Consider the following 14,548-nt stretch of genomic DNA (forward strand, 5'->3'; position numbering starts at 1 on the left):
CCCTGCACCTGCTACACCGGCTGCGACAGGTGATACAGGTATATATCACATACATGTACAGTGAGGGAAAAAAGTATTTGATCCCCTGCTGATTTTGTATGTTTGCCCACTGACAAAGAAATGATCAGTCTATAATTTTAATGGTAGGTTTATTTGAACAGTGAGAGACAGAATAACAACAAAAAAATCCAGAATTTTTTTTTATAAATTGATTTGCATTTTAATGAGGGAAATAAGTATTTGACCCCTTCTCAATCAGAAAGATTTCTGGCTCCCAGGTGTCTTTTATACAGGTAACAAACTGAGATTAGGAGCACACTCTTAAAGGGATAAAAGACACCTGTCCACAGAAGCAATCAATCAATCAGATTCCAAACTCTCCACCATGGCCAAGACCAAAGAGCTCTCCAAGGATGTCAGGGACAAGATTGTAGACCTACACAAGGCTGGAATGGGCTACAAGACCATCGCCAAACAGCTTGGTGAGAAGGTGACAACAGTTGGTGCGATTATTCGCAAATGGAAGAAACACAAAATAACTGTCAATCTCCCTCGGCTTGGGGCTCCATGCAAGATCTCACCTCGTGGAGTTGCAATGATCATGAGAACGGTGAGGAATCAGCCCAAAACTACACGGGAGGATCTTGTCAATGATCTCAAGGCAGCTGGGACCATAGTCACCAAGAAAACAATTGGTAACACACTACGCCGTGAAGGACTGAAATCCTGCAGCGCCCGCAAGGTTCCCCTGCTCAAGAAAGCACATATACAGGGCCGTCTGAAGTTTGCCAATGAACATCTGAATGATTCAGAGGAGAACTGGGTGAAAGTGTTGTGGTCAGATGAGACCAAAATCGAGCTCTTTGGCAGGAGGAGGAATGCTGCCTATGACCCCAAGAACACCATCCCCACCGTCAAACATGGAGGTGGAAACATTATGCTTTGGGGGTGTTTTTCTGCTAAGGGGACAGGACAATTTCACCGTATCAAAGGGACGATGGACGGGGCCATGTACCGTCAAATCTTGGGTGAGAACCTCCTTCCCTCAGCCATGGCATTGAAAATGGGTCGTGGATGGGTATTCCAGCATGACAATGACCCAAAACACACGGCCAAGGCAACAAAGGAGTGGCTCAAGAAGAAGCACATTAAGGTCCTGGAGTGGCCTAGCCAGTCTCCAGACCTTAATCCCTTAGAAAATATGTGGAGGGGGCTGAAGGTTCGAGTTGCCAAACGTCAGCCTCAAAACCTTAATGACTTGGAGAAGATCTGCAAAGAGGAGTGGAACAAAATCCCTCCTGAGATGTGTGCAAACCTGGTGGCCAACTACAAGAAATGTCTGACCTCTGTGATTGCCAACAAGGGCTTTGCCACCAAGCACTAAGTCATGTTTTGCAGAGGGGTCAAATACTTATTTCTCTCATTAAAATGCAAATCAATTTATAACATTTTTGACATGCATTTTTCTGGATTTTTTTGTTGTTATTCTGTCTCTCACTGTTCAAATAAACCTACCATTAAAATTATAGACTGATCATGTCTTTGTCAGTGGGAAAACGTACAAAATCAGCAGGGGATCAAATACTTTTTCCCACACTGTATACACACATGCATACTGTGCGAGCAAGGAGGCCTACAAACCTGACTCAGTTACACCAGCTCTGTCAGGAGGAATGGGCCAAAATTCACCCAACTTATTGTGGGAAGCTTGTGGAAGGCCACCCGAAACCCGTTTGACCCAAGTTAAACAATTTAAAGGCAATGCTACCAAATACTAATTGAGTGTATGTAAACTTCTGACCCACTGGGAATGTGATGAAAGAAATAAAAGCTGAAATAAATCATTCTCTCTGCTATTATTCTGACATTTCACATTCTTAAAATAAAAGTGGTGATCCTAACTGACCTAAGCCAGGGAATTTGTAGTAGGATTAAATGTCAGGAATTGTGAAAAACTGAGTTTAAATGTATTTGGCTAAGGTGTATGTAAACTTCCGACTTCAACTGTACACTCACTCACACCAACATGTTGTTGAACTGTATACTTTGTGCATCTCTCTTTCAGATCTGCCATGCACTCCACCACTGCCTCACCCAGAGGTGCATACACTGGGCCTATCAAGACTGACAAGCAGAGATGGGTGGCTGACAAGGACAAATAAAACAACATGCACACACACTCACTCTCTCTGGTCACACACATTATCCCCAATGTAAATACTTTGTAATTACTTGTTTATTTTATGTATGCTCCATTTTATTTTAGGATTGGAGATATCTACGCCTGCATATCCATTATCAATATCTACATAATTACTCTTATCTATCCAATCAAAGTGTGATTTATAATATTGTAAAAGAGTATTGCTTAATTTGCAGTTTGAGGAAATTCTGTGTGCTTTTCTCTGAGTTGAAAAACATGCCTACCTCTCACACACGTTATACCCAATGTAAATACATTGTTTATTTTATGTATGCTCCATTTTATTTGAGGAAAATACAGTCACAGTTAAAGCAATGTCTTTGGTTTAATGGATATTTCTCAGAATAAAATGTGTGACCAAAAGGAAGTCGGCAGACCTGCAACCCTCTGGGAGTGTGTGCAGGTTGTCTACTGCAGCTGAAACATGGAGAAATGGGGAGAGAGGAGGAAGAGTACAGTTGAAGGGTTTATCATTAATAACTGACACAATTCTATAATGAATACATATTAGAATAATAATACATAAGCGTGACCAATAGTTACTGTATTGTGATTGTTTAGTGTTTTAATTACTCAACAAGTAGTGCCCCAAGGTGGGATCGAACCGTGTCTCAAAAGCAGTAGAGAAAGTCAAATAAGGTCACCAAAATGTCCATTATGGCTATACACATCTGGCTCCCGTGAACTATGAGCCAATTGTCTTAGTGGACTGCGCCACCAATCAGTCATACTAGAAAAAATATGACTAGTTGACTTGACCACCATTGTTATCTTTTTCTTGTTGCAATGGATGTTGCTAAGAATATAAACATATAATCCTCATAGCCTACATGTTTGTTTTTTCTCTTGTTAAAGCACATAGATGTGTATGAAACGATAAGCAGAAACTTTGAATTTGGTCATATGCGGAAATGTGTCTTTTGAATTTTGTGTAAAGTCAGTAGTCTAGTCAAGGAAGCATCATGCAAAATATATTGGCACACTTCACTTACCAAGACCATTGCCAAATAAGGCGAGGTGTCACCTGCTTTTATAGTAAGCCTTGAGGTGGTATCACCCAAAACACTTAGAAGGGAGTGTATTTCATACCGAACCCCTCCCTTGAGATGACGTAGAGGCCTTCTCAAGGTGCCTCAACATCACTATTTCAATGGTAGAGTTGAACTGCTAGGGGCAAAAAGAGCTAGATTTAATGCTAAAAAGACCAAAATACATCACTTTTGCAACAATTTAATACTAAAAGACCAAAATATATCACTTTTGCAACAAACTGTCAAAATGAAGACCAGAATTGACGTGTTTCACTATAACTAAGCTAAACTATAACATCTGGTTTTCTATGATTTTTTTTCTTCTTTCATTAAAGTTACTCTTTAAGGCAGCGGTTCATGTCATAACAGCTCTCCAGACCCAAATCCAGACCACAAACAGACACTGAGAGACCAAGACCCAAACCATCAATGTCAATGTGTATCAGTGAATCAATGTCAAAGTGGGCAAGACCAGCACAACAATTGTGCAGGGTTTTCCTGAAAGGAAGTAATCCTTACCTCATATATGATGCCTGGTGGATGGTGGGGCTACCTTTTTGTTACGCCACATTTTTAAGAGGTTAAGAGATGTTTTCAAGGGGTTAAATGTCCCTCACCAGGTGGCTTTTTTCCTTCCCCATTCCCCTTCAGCTGTTCCCTAAGGAAATGGCATTCCGTCTGTCCAGTTATTTAATCATTCTTTCCTGCCACTTAATCTTTTCCTCCAAAAGCGCAACCTTAGACATTGAACCTTGAACAAAAGACAAATAGTTTCAGTGTATGGGGTATTAAACTGAATTCTCAAAAACAATGACACAACATACAGTAGAGGGTTGTTTTACTACAAGTAATGGACAACCATCTTCTTTTTTGGGGCGGGGAAGATGCTCATATCCAATGTGACTTACAGGAGCAATTAGGCTCGGGGATTCGAACAAGCAACCTTTCGGTTACTGGCCCTACACTCTTAACTACTAGGCTACCTGCCACCCAGCTATGGACAGCCAACATGTCTATGAATTTGCAAGTGGTTACAATTAACCAGCCTTATCCCTCAATTTAAGTGGCATAAATCCCACACAATTCCAAGATTGTAAAAGTAATCTCACCAATAGATCTAAGACTGCTGGTACTCTGTAAAGGTGAGCTATCTTTTCCTGTCACAGGAGTGCTGGGACCTGTAAAACATCACATGCACACAATGGATCATTCAAAATGTCAATACTTCACCAGTATCCAATTTTCTCATAAAAACCTGATTTAACGGTTAACCTAGATAGCTACTAGAACAGCATACAGTACCAGTCAAAAGTTTGGACACACCTACTCATTCAAGGGTTTTTCTTTATTTAAAAAAATTGCTACATTGTAGAATAATAGTGAAGGCATTAAAACTATGAAATTACACATATGGAATCATGTAGTAACCAAATAAGTGTTAAACAAATCAAAATATATTTTAGATTTTAGATTCTTAAAAGTAGCTACCCTTTGCCTTGATGACAGCTTTGCACACAAATGATAGTCCCACTAAGCGCAAACCAGATGGGATGGCGTATCGCTGCAGAATGCTGTGGTAGCCATGATGGTTAAATCTGCCTTGAATTCTAAATAAATCTCTGACAGTGTCCCCAGCAAAGCACCCCCACACCATCACACCTCCTCCTCCACGCTTCACGGTGGGAACCACACATGCAGAGATCATCCGTTCACCTACTCTGCGTCTTACAAAAGACACTGCGGTTGGAACCGAAAATCTCCAATTTGGACTCATCAGACCAAAGGACAGATTTCCACCGGTCTAATGTCCATTGCTTGTGTTTCTTGGCCCAAGCAATTTTCTTATTCTTATTGGTGTCCTTTAGTAGTGGTTTCTTTGCAGCAATTTGACCATGAAGGCCTAATTCACGCAGTCTCCTCTGAACAGTTGATGTTGAGATGTGTCTGTTACTTGAACTCTGTGAAGCATTTATTTGGGCTGCAATCTGAGGTGCAGTTAACTCTAATGAACTTATCCTCTGCAGCAGAGGTAACTCTGGGTCTTCCTTTCCTGTGGCGGTCCTCATGAGAGCCAGTTTCATCATAGCGCTTGATGGTTTTTGCGACTGCACTTGAAGAAACTTTCAAAGTTCTTGAAATTTTCCGGATTGACTGACCTTCATGTCTTAAAGTATTGATGGACTGTCGTTTTTCTTTGCTTATTTGAGCTGTTCTTGCCATAATATGGACTTGGTCTTTTACCAAATAGGGCTATCTTCTGTATACCACCCCTACCTTGTCACAACACAACTGATTGGCTCAAACGCATTAAGAAGGAAAGAAATTCCACAAATTACCTTTTAAGAAGACACACCTGTTAATTGAAATGCATTCCAGGTGACTACCTCATGAAGCTGGTTGAGAGAATGCCAAGAGTGTGCAAAGCTGATTAGTACATGATTCCATCTGTGTTATTTCATAGTTTTGATGTCTTCACTATTATTCTACAATTTAGAAAATTATAAAAATAAAGAAAAACTCAGGAATGAGTAGGTGTGTCCAAACTTTTGACTGGTACTGTACATACAAGCATCCTGGCCCTCTTCAGGTGTCTTTTCCTCTGGACTCTGCATGGGCATCTTTTGCTTGCATCGATGTTTAGGCTGTAGAAGAGCCAAAATTACATCAGTGTGACTAGCTACCTTTACAGATTGGAGAAAAAAATCTAAATATTAAATATGAAACAAAATTAGCTAGCTAGCTACGTAGCTACAGTCTAGGTTCAGAATTGTACTTACTGTATTGTTGTGGCTAGCTAACCAATGTTAAAGCCAGACTCAGTAAGTGCAAAATATAATAATGCATTTTAGATTTTGGTTTATATCTTTCAAATAAGAGATATTAAGTCTTAATTTTACTTATTCAGTGCTTTGATGCCACAGCATTGGAAATACATGTACCAGAGCTTTTTCCCATTCCCCCCCTCTAATGACCATATGAATTGATCAATAGTTGTAGCTAAGTTAGCTAGCTAGCTGTCAGCATAGCTAGGTCTATGAAATATTTACAGCAAATAATATTACCATCTACTAATTGCTATTCTTACATAGAGTATATTTTCTGTCAATTGCTGGCAGCACCATTTCACCAGGACACATTTCTGGTACAGGTAAATGTACTTGGCGGATAAAGATGATCCTGATTATTGAATGATTGCTTTAAGGATAATCTGCTACCTGAACATGGCACACATTGGCCTACACAAAAGGGAGAGTCAGGGGCGGAGGTCCAGGGGTCCGTGGAGGATTACTGAGGGCCACTGTAGAGACAGGGGCCCATGTAGAGAGCAGGGCCCATGTAGAGAGCAGGACAAGAGGATCAAACAGGGCCAGGGGAGTGAACAGGGGGGAGAGGTCGAAGGGGCAGAGGCAGAATCTGGGAAATATCCCTGGCTGACAGGGGAGAGAGTTTATCATCGTCGTCAAGATAGACGTGCACAGGTGGAGGTTTGTAAGCCACATTACACGATGTCTGATTAGTCTAAACCAAATCTAGACCAGATTGTCAACTCTGGTACTCATGTCAACCAGGAAATATAGCTTTTTTTTTTTTTTTACTCATTAACTGTAGGTGTATCTTGAACAGCTACCGGAGAGAGAGAAACATGGTGTCTTGATGATGAAGCTGGAGAGGACACCAGGAGCACTTTTTGATGTGGTCCATCTCATCCAGGTCAACCAGGGAGGTGGTGGAGGTGCGGGGGGAGGCCCTTTTTGGTGCACCTGTGGCAGGTGTCGTGAAATGCCAACTGACATTGAGAAGAAGTGCTGTGGTGGGGAGCTAAATACCTGTATCAGTACAACGCCGCACATATACACTTACTGCCTGGAGCCTGGAAATCTGAGGAATATCAGGCTTTATAGGAATTATCTGTTAGCCCTGGATGACAGCGAGGAACAGGGAGAAGACCATGCAGAGTAAAGGCATGCTGCCTACTGGCAGTTCATCTGTTCGCAGCATGGCACGCTTCGGCAGGGCCACAGAAATGTTATTCCAAGCTGTTGCGTGTGGCACATCAGAGACACTTTCCCTGACCCTTATGGCCAGTATAAAGGAATCACTCCTGGAAGACTGACCTAGAGAATTCAGTCCATGTATTTTGAACTGTTTTGTTTGTTTATTTTTGTGTATGTGTTCGCTAACTCTAACCCACTCTAAAACAACTGATGTTACAGACAAAGGTTGAAGTGCAAAATTATTTATTTGTTTTACAATAAAAAATATATGAAACAGAATCATAGAACAACTAATTTGAAGGTGTGTAACTACATATTTTTAGACATAAGACAACATTCATGAGTGACAAAGTATTCATAAGGAATATATCAGGATCTTCTTTTAGAAAGTCAACCCCACTGTAAAATAATATGACACTTTTGTGTAGGTTACCACTGCATACAAGTTTAAAAAATAGGCTATTATTAGTTCGAAGTCATGCCATCTTACCTGACCGACACAGTCGAGCTTGAAGCAATGCCAATGCTAGACAGAGCATGCACTTAGAATGCTCCAATCTTTGGCAGGGGTGGATGTGGATGGACCTCTTAGTCCCTTCTGGTAACTATGAGGAAAATACGAAAGGTTTTGCCGCTGCAATATCAACCACATATTCTCCAAATTAGACACTATTTGGCTAACTTTCCTGGACTAAATGGGTTGCTCAATGTTTACATAACGTTAGCTAGCTAGCCAGGCTGGGTAGTAATGTTACACATCACACAAACGGTAACAAATTGACAGTTGGTGTACAGTAGCAAGCTGCGGTGTCATTGTAGTTAGCTAGTTAGCAAAGAATAAAAGAGCAGATCATGTCACTTTGTACTGGTAGTTAACAACTTTGTAACCATTTACAACTACTTTGTTTCAAGAGTGTCACTGTTAGAAGTAGACGTTACTTAAATAGTTCGCTTAATTAGGTTATTTTGCCGGCTAGTCATTGACGAACACATAATCAGCTAACGTTAGGAAGAAAGCGGTTGTATCTTTCAGTGCCAAGCATACCTGTCCAGCACAAACGATGATATTTCGGAATCGCGTCTAAGATGGAGTTGACTCCGGAGCTCCCTCCACCTTTCAAAACTGTTACCGATATTTACTCTTGACCTCCCAATATCTTGTTGTTGTTTTCGGTTAGGGTTTTTTCTCTTCGGTTGATAGTAACACTCAAAATCTTGGGTAACAGGGCATTTCTCATGCTTTTTCCTCAGACCACTACTAAGAGTAAGACTGCGTTGTACAAGTGAGCTGGCTTGTCGCGAAAACAATGTTTTGGATAGCCTTGCAATGTATGTCTGACGCAAACAGATTCCATTGATTTGTTTTGTCGCCCTAACATAACAAATAATTAACATACAGTGCATTCGGAAAGTATTCAGACCCCTTCATTTTTTCCACAAAATGGATGGAATTATTTTTATTTTATTTTTTCATAATGACAAAGCAAAAACAAATTTTGGGATATTTTTGCACATGTATAAAAAAAACGGAAATGTAATATTTACATAAGTATTCAGACCCTTTACTCAGTACTTTGTTGAAGCACCTTTGGCAGCGATTACAGCCTCAAGTCTTCTTGGGTATGATGCTACAAGCTTGGCACACCTGTATTTGGGGAGTTTCTCCCATTCTTCTCTGCGGATCCTCTCAAGCTCTGTCAGGTTGGATGGGAGCGTTGCTACACAGCTATTTTCAGGTCTCTCCAGAGATGTTAGATCGGGTTCAATTCTTGTCCCGAAGCCACTCCTGCGTTGTCTTGGCTGTGTGCTTAGGGTCGTTGTCCTGTTGGAAGGTGAACCTTCGCCCCAGTCTGAGGTCCTGAGCTCTGGAGCAGGTTTTCATCAAAGATATCTCTGTACTTTGCTCCGTTAATCTTTTCCTCGATCCTGACTAGTCTCTCAATCCCTACCACTGAAAAATATCCCACAGCATGATGCTGCCTCCACCATGCTTCACCGTAGGGATGGTGCCAGGTTTCCTCCAGACGTGAAGCTTGGCATTCAGGCCAAAGAGTTCAATATTGGTTTCATCAGACCAGAGAATCTTGTTTCTCATGGTCTGAGAGTCCTTTTGGTGCCTTTTGGCAAACTCCAAGTGGGCTGTCACATGCCTTTTACTGAGGAGTGGCTTCCGTCTGGCCACACTTCCATAAAGGCATGGTTGGTGGAGTGCTGCAGAGATGGTTGTCCTTCTGGAAGGTTCTCCCATCTCCACAGAGGAACTCTGGAGATCTGTCAGAGTGACCATTGGGTTCTTGGTCACCTACCTGACCAAGGCCCTTCTCCCCTGATTGCTCAGTTTGGCTGGGTGGCCAGCTCTAGGAAGAATCTTGGTGGTTCCAAACTTCTTCCATTTTAGAATGATGGCCACTGTGTTCTTGGGGACCTTCAATGCTGTGCCTCGACACAATCCTGTCTCAGAGCTCTACGCACAATTCCTTCAACCTCATGGCTTGGTTTTTGCTCTGACATGCATTGTCAACTGTGGGATCTTAAATAGACAAAGGTGTGTGCCTTTCAAAATCATGTCCAATCAATTGAATTTACCACAGGTGGACTCCAATCAAGTTGTAGAAACATATCAAGGATGATCAATACAAACAGGATGCACCTGAGCTCAACTTTGAGTCTCATAGCAAAGGGTCTGAATACTTATGTAAATAAGGTATTTCTGTTTTTTAAACCTGTTTTTGCTTTGTCATTATGGGGTATTTTGTGTAGATTGATGAGGAAAACAATTTATTTAGTCCATTTTAGAATAAGGCTGTAACGTAACAAAATGTGGAAAACGTGAAGGGGTCTGAATACTTTCCGAATGCACTGTACATGGGATTTAAAGGCCCAGTGCAGTCAAAAACTAGATTTTCCTGGGTTTTATATATATTTCTACACTATGAGGTTGGAATAATACTGTGAAATTGTGAAAATAAAAAATGTCAGCCTGTTGTGGTAGGATGAAGTTTTGGCCTGCCTGGTGACATCACCTTGTTGTAAATTAGTTAATATACCAATAAGAGAGTTCCAAACCTCTCTGCCAATTACAGCTAGTTTTCAGTTTTCCCCTCCCCACTCAGACCACTCCCAGACAGTCCTAACAACATTTTTGCTTGATAAATTGCTCTTATTTTTTGGACCATTTTAATTGAAAGCAATCATAGTAAGGTACTTAATTGTTACCCAGAAATGATTTGATATTGAGTTACAAATGACTGCATTGGACCTTTAAAGCGCCTTTCAAGAAACCCAAGGACACTGTACAGCAAAAGAGTAAAAAACAAAACAAGGATAAAACAATAGAATACTTTTTTTTTTAAAGATACTTAGCTTAATCTAGAGCTGAGTAAGGGCTGAGCTAAACTGAGGGGAAAGCCAGACTGAACCAGTTGTTTTTTTGTCGGTTATTGAAAATGGTGATAGAGTCAGAGTTGTGGGTGGCTGGGGGGAGAGAGTTCCAGAGTTTTGGGGCAACGGCGCTGAAAGCCCGATCCCCCATGGTGCACAGTCTTGTTTTGGGAATGGTGAGTAGTCCAGAGTCAGAGGAGCAGAGACTGCGGTCTGTGGAGGAGGTCGGAGATGTATGAGGGGGCAAGGCCATGGAGTGCTTTGTAGGTGAGGACTAGGATCTTGTAGGCAATCCAGAATTTGACTGGGGGCCAGTGAAGGGGTTGCAGAGAGGGGGTGATGTGTTCCCAGGGTTTGGTGTGTGTGATGACCCTAGCAACGGAGTTCTGGATGTACTGGAGCCTATCCAGGGCTTTGCTGGACACCCCGAATAGGACTCCATTGCAGTAGTCCATACGTGATGTTACAAAAGCGTAAATGAGGGTCTCTGCTACCGGGTCCGTGAGGGATGGTCAGAGTCGGGAGATATTACAGAGGTGGAAGAAGGAGGAATTGGTGTTGGACTTAATTTGGGGCTCGAATGGGAGAGTGGGGTCCAGGATGACACCCAGGTTTCTGACCTCTGATGATGGGCAGATGGAGCAGCAGTCAATGGACATCACGAGGTCACCCACTTTCTTGAGGAGAACCTTGGGAGCGACCAGCATGACCTCAGTTGTATTGCTTTTGAGTTTGAGTAGATTCGATGTCATCCAGTTTTTTATATCCTGGATACAGTCGATCAGAGACGGAGGAGGGAGGTGAGAGGTGGGTTCGGTGTGGAGGTAAATCTGTGTGTCATCCGAATAGCAGTGGAAGTTGAGACCATGGCGGATGATCTGGCCCAGGGGAAACGTGATGAACAGCAGGGGTCCAATCACAGAACCTTGAGGCATGCCTTGGTTGACAGGGGTTGAGGGGTATTTGGAGTCTCCAAAGGACACATACTGCTTCCGGTCAGCCACGTAGGACCAGAACCAGTTGAGTGGCATTCCGGTGATGCCCAGGACCGTTTCCATGGGGTCGAGGAGGATGATGTGGCAGGCGAGAGTCAGTGGCAATGAGGAGGTTGTTGATTACATTTACCAGTGCAGTCTCTGTGCTGTGCTTGGCCCGGAATCCTGATTGAAGAGGTTTGTACATGTCATGGTTGGTCAAGTGACAATGTAGTTGGGTAGCAACTGCTCGCTCCGGGATTTTGGCTAGAAATGGGGAGTTGGAAATAGGCTGGTAGTTGTTAAAGTTATCTGGGTCCATTCCTTGTTTCTTTATGATGGGCATGACAGCAGCCATTTTGAGTGCAGGAGGAACATTTTCAATCAAGAGGGAATAATTAATAATGTCGACCATGAGAAGGTACAGGGAAGGTAGGCATGCCTTTACCAGAGACGTGGGCATGGGCTCCAGTGGACAGGTAGAGGATTTGGATCTGGTGACCAACTCTGTGATGTGGGCCACATCAACAGGAGAGAGAGCAGAGAAACAGCAGGCTGTGGGGGTAGTGTTAGCCAGAACCTGGTCAGGGGGCATGGTGGGGGATAGCTGAAGCTGCTGGTAGATGGATTACATTTTTGCGCCACAGATATTGAGATGAGCAAGATACAGACTTCGCTCTCACAGTCACACACAGTATCTGCGCATGTACACAGGTTCGCTTCACGCTGTTACAGCGTGGTAGCCAGGGCACCAAAACATTTACATTTTACATTGTAGTCATTTAGCAGACGCTCTTATCCAGAGCGACTTACAGTTAGTGAGTGCATACATTTTTTATTATTTTTTTATACTGGCCCCCGTGGGAATCGAACCCGTTGCAAACGCCATGCTCTACCAACTGAGCTACACAGGACAGCAGAGAAGTTGAGCCTCGCACTTCAACGCTCTTAGTTGTTGTGGAAATTGACCCACTATCCTGTTTACTTTCTGCATCTACATCATATCGCTGACTCTACAACTCGGCAGCCTGAAAGCGGTAGAGTTCGGCAGTGGAGTTCCTTATCTGTGTCATGTCTGAATCCTGATCCAGTCTTGGGGCAGACCAGTGAATGGTCCGGGGGTAGAGTCCGGGGGCCCTCTCTGACGCTGTGTAGGTCGAATCAGTGCATTCTGTTAATTTATAAAGCCCCTTTGCAAAAGTTCCCACATTACCTAACATAGACATAGTTACTAACCTATAGAAGTACGAGATACCATACCAGCTCACAGGGATGGCTAACGCTTGAAATTCCATCTGTCACTACAGGTTTACGTAAAATGGCTTTTAGTTTCTTAGCATCTCACTTATGGAACAACCTTCAGAATACCCTACAGTTGGACACATTGGTGACAACCTTTTTTAAAAATATATATATATATGTTTTTATTTGTGTTTTTTTGATAAGGCTAACATAAGTGCAAGATATAGGTGGGAGCAATAATAAAAATATTCCATACTGCAATCTTAATTTTCTTCTGTTTTTAATAGGCCCTTTTCACGTGACGTCAGACAACTTCCGTTCTGCCGCGATGCAGGTTATGTTTACATCCGGTGTCGCTTAGGAACGCTTAGCTAGTAGCACATCATTATGGAGTTCACCCAGTCCCTTTCACATCTGCCACCAATACGACTTAACGACGTAGAACGACTTGCTGACAAGTGGTCCCTTACTTCAAGATCGAAGCTTGATAAAGGCTACAAGTTCTTCGTTGAAGGTTACCTGTTTGATTATGAAGGTACGTGTTTATCTTTATTTAGCTTAAATTAGCCCTATGCTAGCGAAGGTTATGAGCTGACGAGTTTCTGTTTTGCAGCCTCTTTTTAATATTACTGCTGTTTGTATCGACCGTAAGATAAGAGTCAGTAATGTATTAATGGCTAATGCTGCGCCCTTTCTCCCAATCACTGTATTGAAACAGTCTCAAGTGTAGTTAACGGTGAGGTGACAGTGAGAGGGCGATGTTACAGGTCCATGAAGAAAAATGAGGAGGCTCATCGGCTTCAGGTTTCTCAGATAAACAGTTCTCTAACATTATGATAAGATAGGTTAAGATAGATAAGTTTTCTTTTTGTTGTGTTTTGCTGCGGTTGCAGATTTAATAAGAATGATTCCACAAAGTTCGACTGTGGATCAGTTTGTTTCTCAGTCTGAGCTCTGATTTTGTATCATTAAACTTAATACACAACGAAATTCTTACAAACCGATGTGGGTTGTTGACGGCAATAAAGACTGGGAAAGATTCTGTGATAACTCAAAATGTTCAAATTTTCGATAAGTGTTGGCACTACTTGTCAAAGGTTTCAGAACAGCCAATTTTTCTTAATTAAAAAAAAGAAATTGGGTTTTGAAAATTGTGTACAGTAGTTTATAATGAAACGCAGAAAAAATGTTTTGTAAGTACAGCACTAATTGTTATGTCTCTATGAACAGGTTACACTAGACTCTGCAGAGGTTCCTGTGGTACTCAATCACATGTCATGTTCCTGCTCTGCTGGGAAAGCACTATGTAATCACATAGTAGCACTTCTTTTTCAAAGTGCTCACTATGTTACCATGGGCTTTAAGACAGTGCCATTGCCTCTGTCATGCACCAGCGCACTGCAGACCTGGCACCGGCCTAGGACACAGGTCAGACATTATTTGTTACACTGATGCAGAACTTTGCAGTTTGTATTGACTTTTGACAATGTATTGTTCATCATTATTATATCACAGGGAATTGTACCAGAGGCCACCAATGATATGGCGGTGTGTAAACCAGCGGCTAAGAAAAAAACAAGTGTCAGAGCTGGTGTGAAGTGCACACTGTACCGAGCCTATGATGGTGAGTCTGAATGAGCCCCCGCCTGTACTAGAGCACAAAGACTTTAGTGCATTTCTAAAAAAATACAAACATAAAAGTGATTATTATTTGTTACTTTT

General features: G+C 42.1%; 1 long non-coding RNA gene across 1 annotated transcript; it reads right to left on the reverse strand.

Annotated features, from left to right (window-relative positions):
- Window positions 1-2,483: 2,483 nt before the first annotated feature.
- Window positions 2,484-8,537, reverse strand: LOC121573046. Its single transcript, XR_006001951.1, has 6 exons — window positions 8,275-8,537; window positions 7,720-7,834; window positions 5,801-5,876; window positions 4,344-4,412; window positions 3,852-3,985; window positions 2,484-2,620 (listed from the first exon to the last, which is right to left on the reverse strand). It is a non-coding gene; the product is annotated as an uncharacterized LOC121573046 (long non-coding RNA).
- Window positions 8,538-14,548: the final 6,011 nt, after the last annotated feature.

The sequence above is a fragment of the Coregonus clupeaformis genome, chromosome 17, assembly GCF_020615455.1.
Source record: "Coregonus clupeaformis isolate EN_2021a chromosome 17, ASM2061545v1, whole genome shotgun sequence".
NCBI classification, from domain to species: Eukaryota; Metazoa; Chordata; class Actinopteri; order Salmoniformes; family Salmonidae; genus Coregonus; species Coregonus clupeaformis.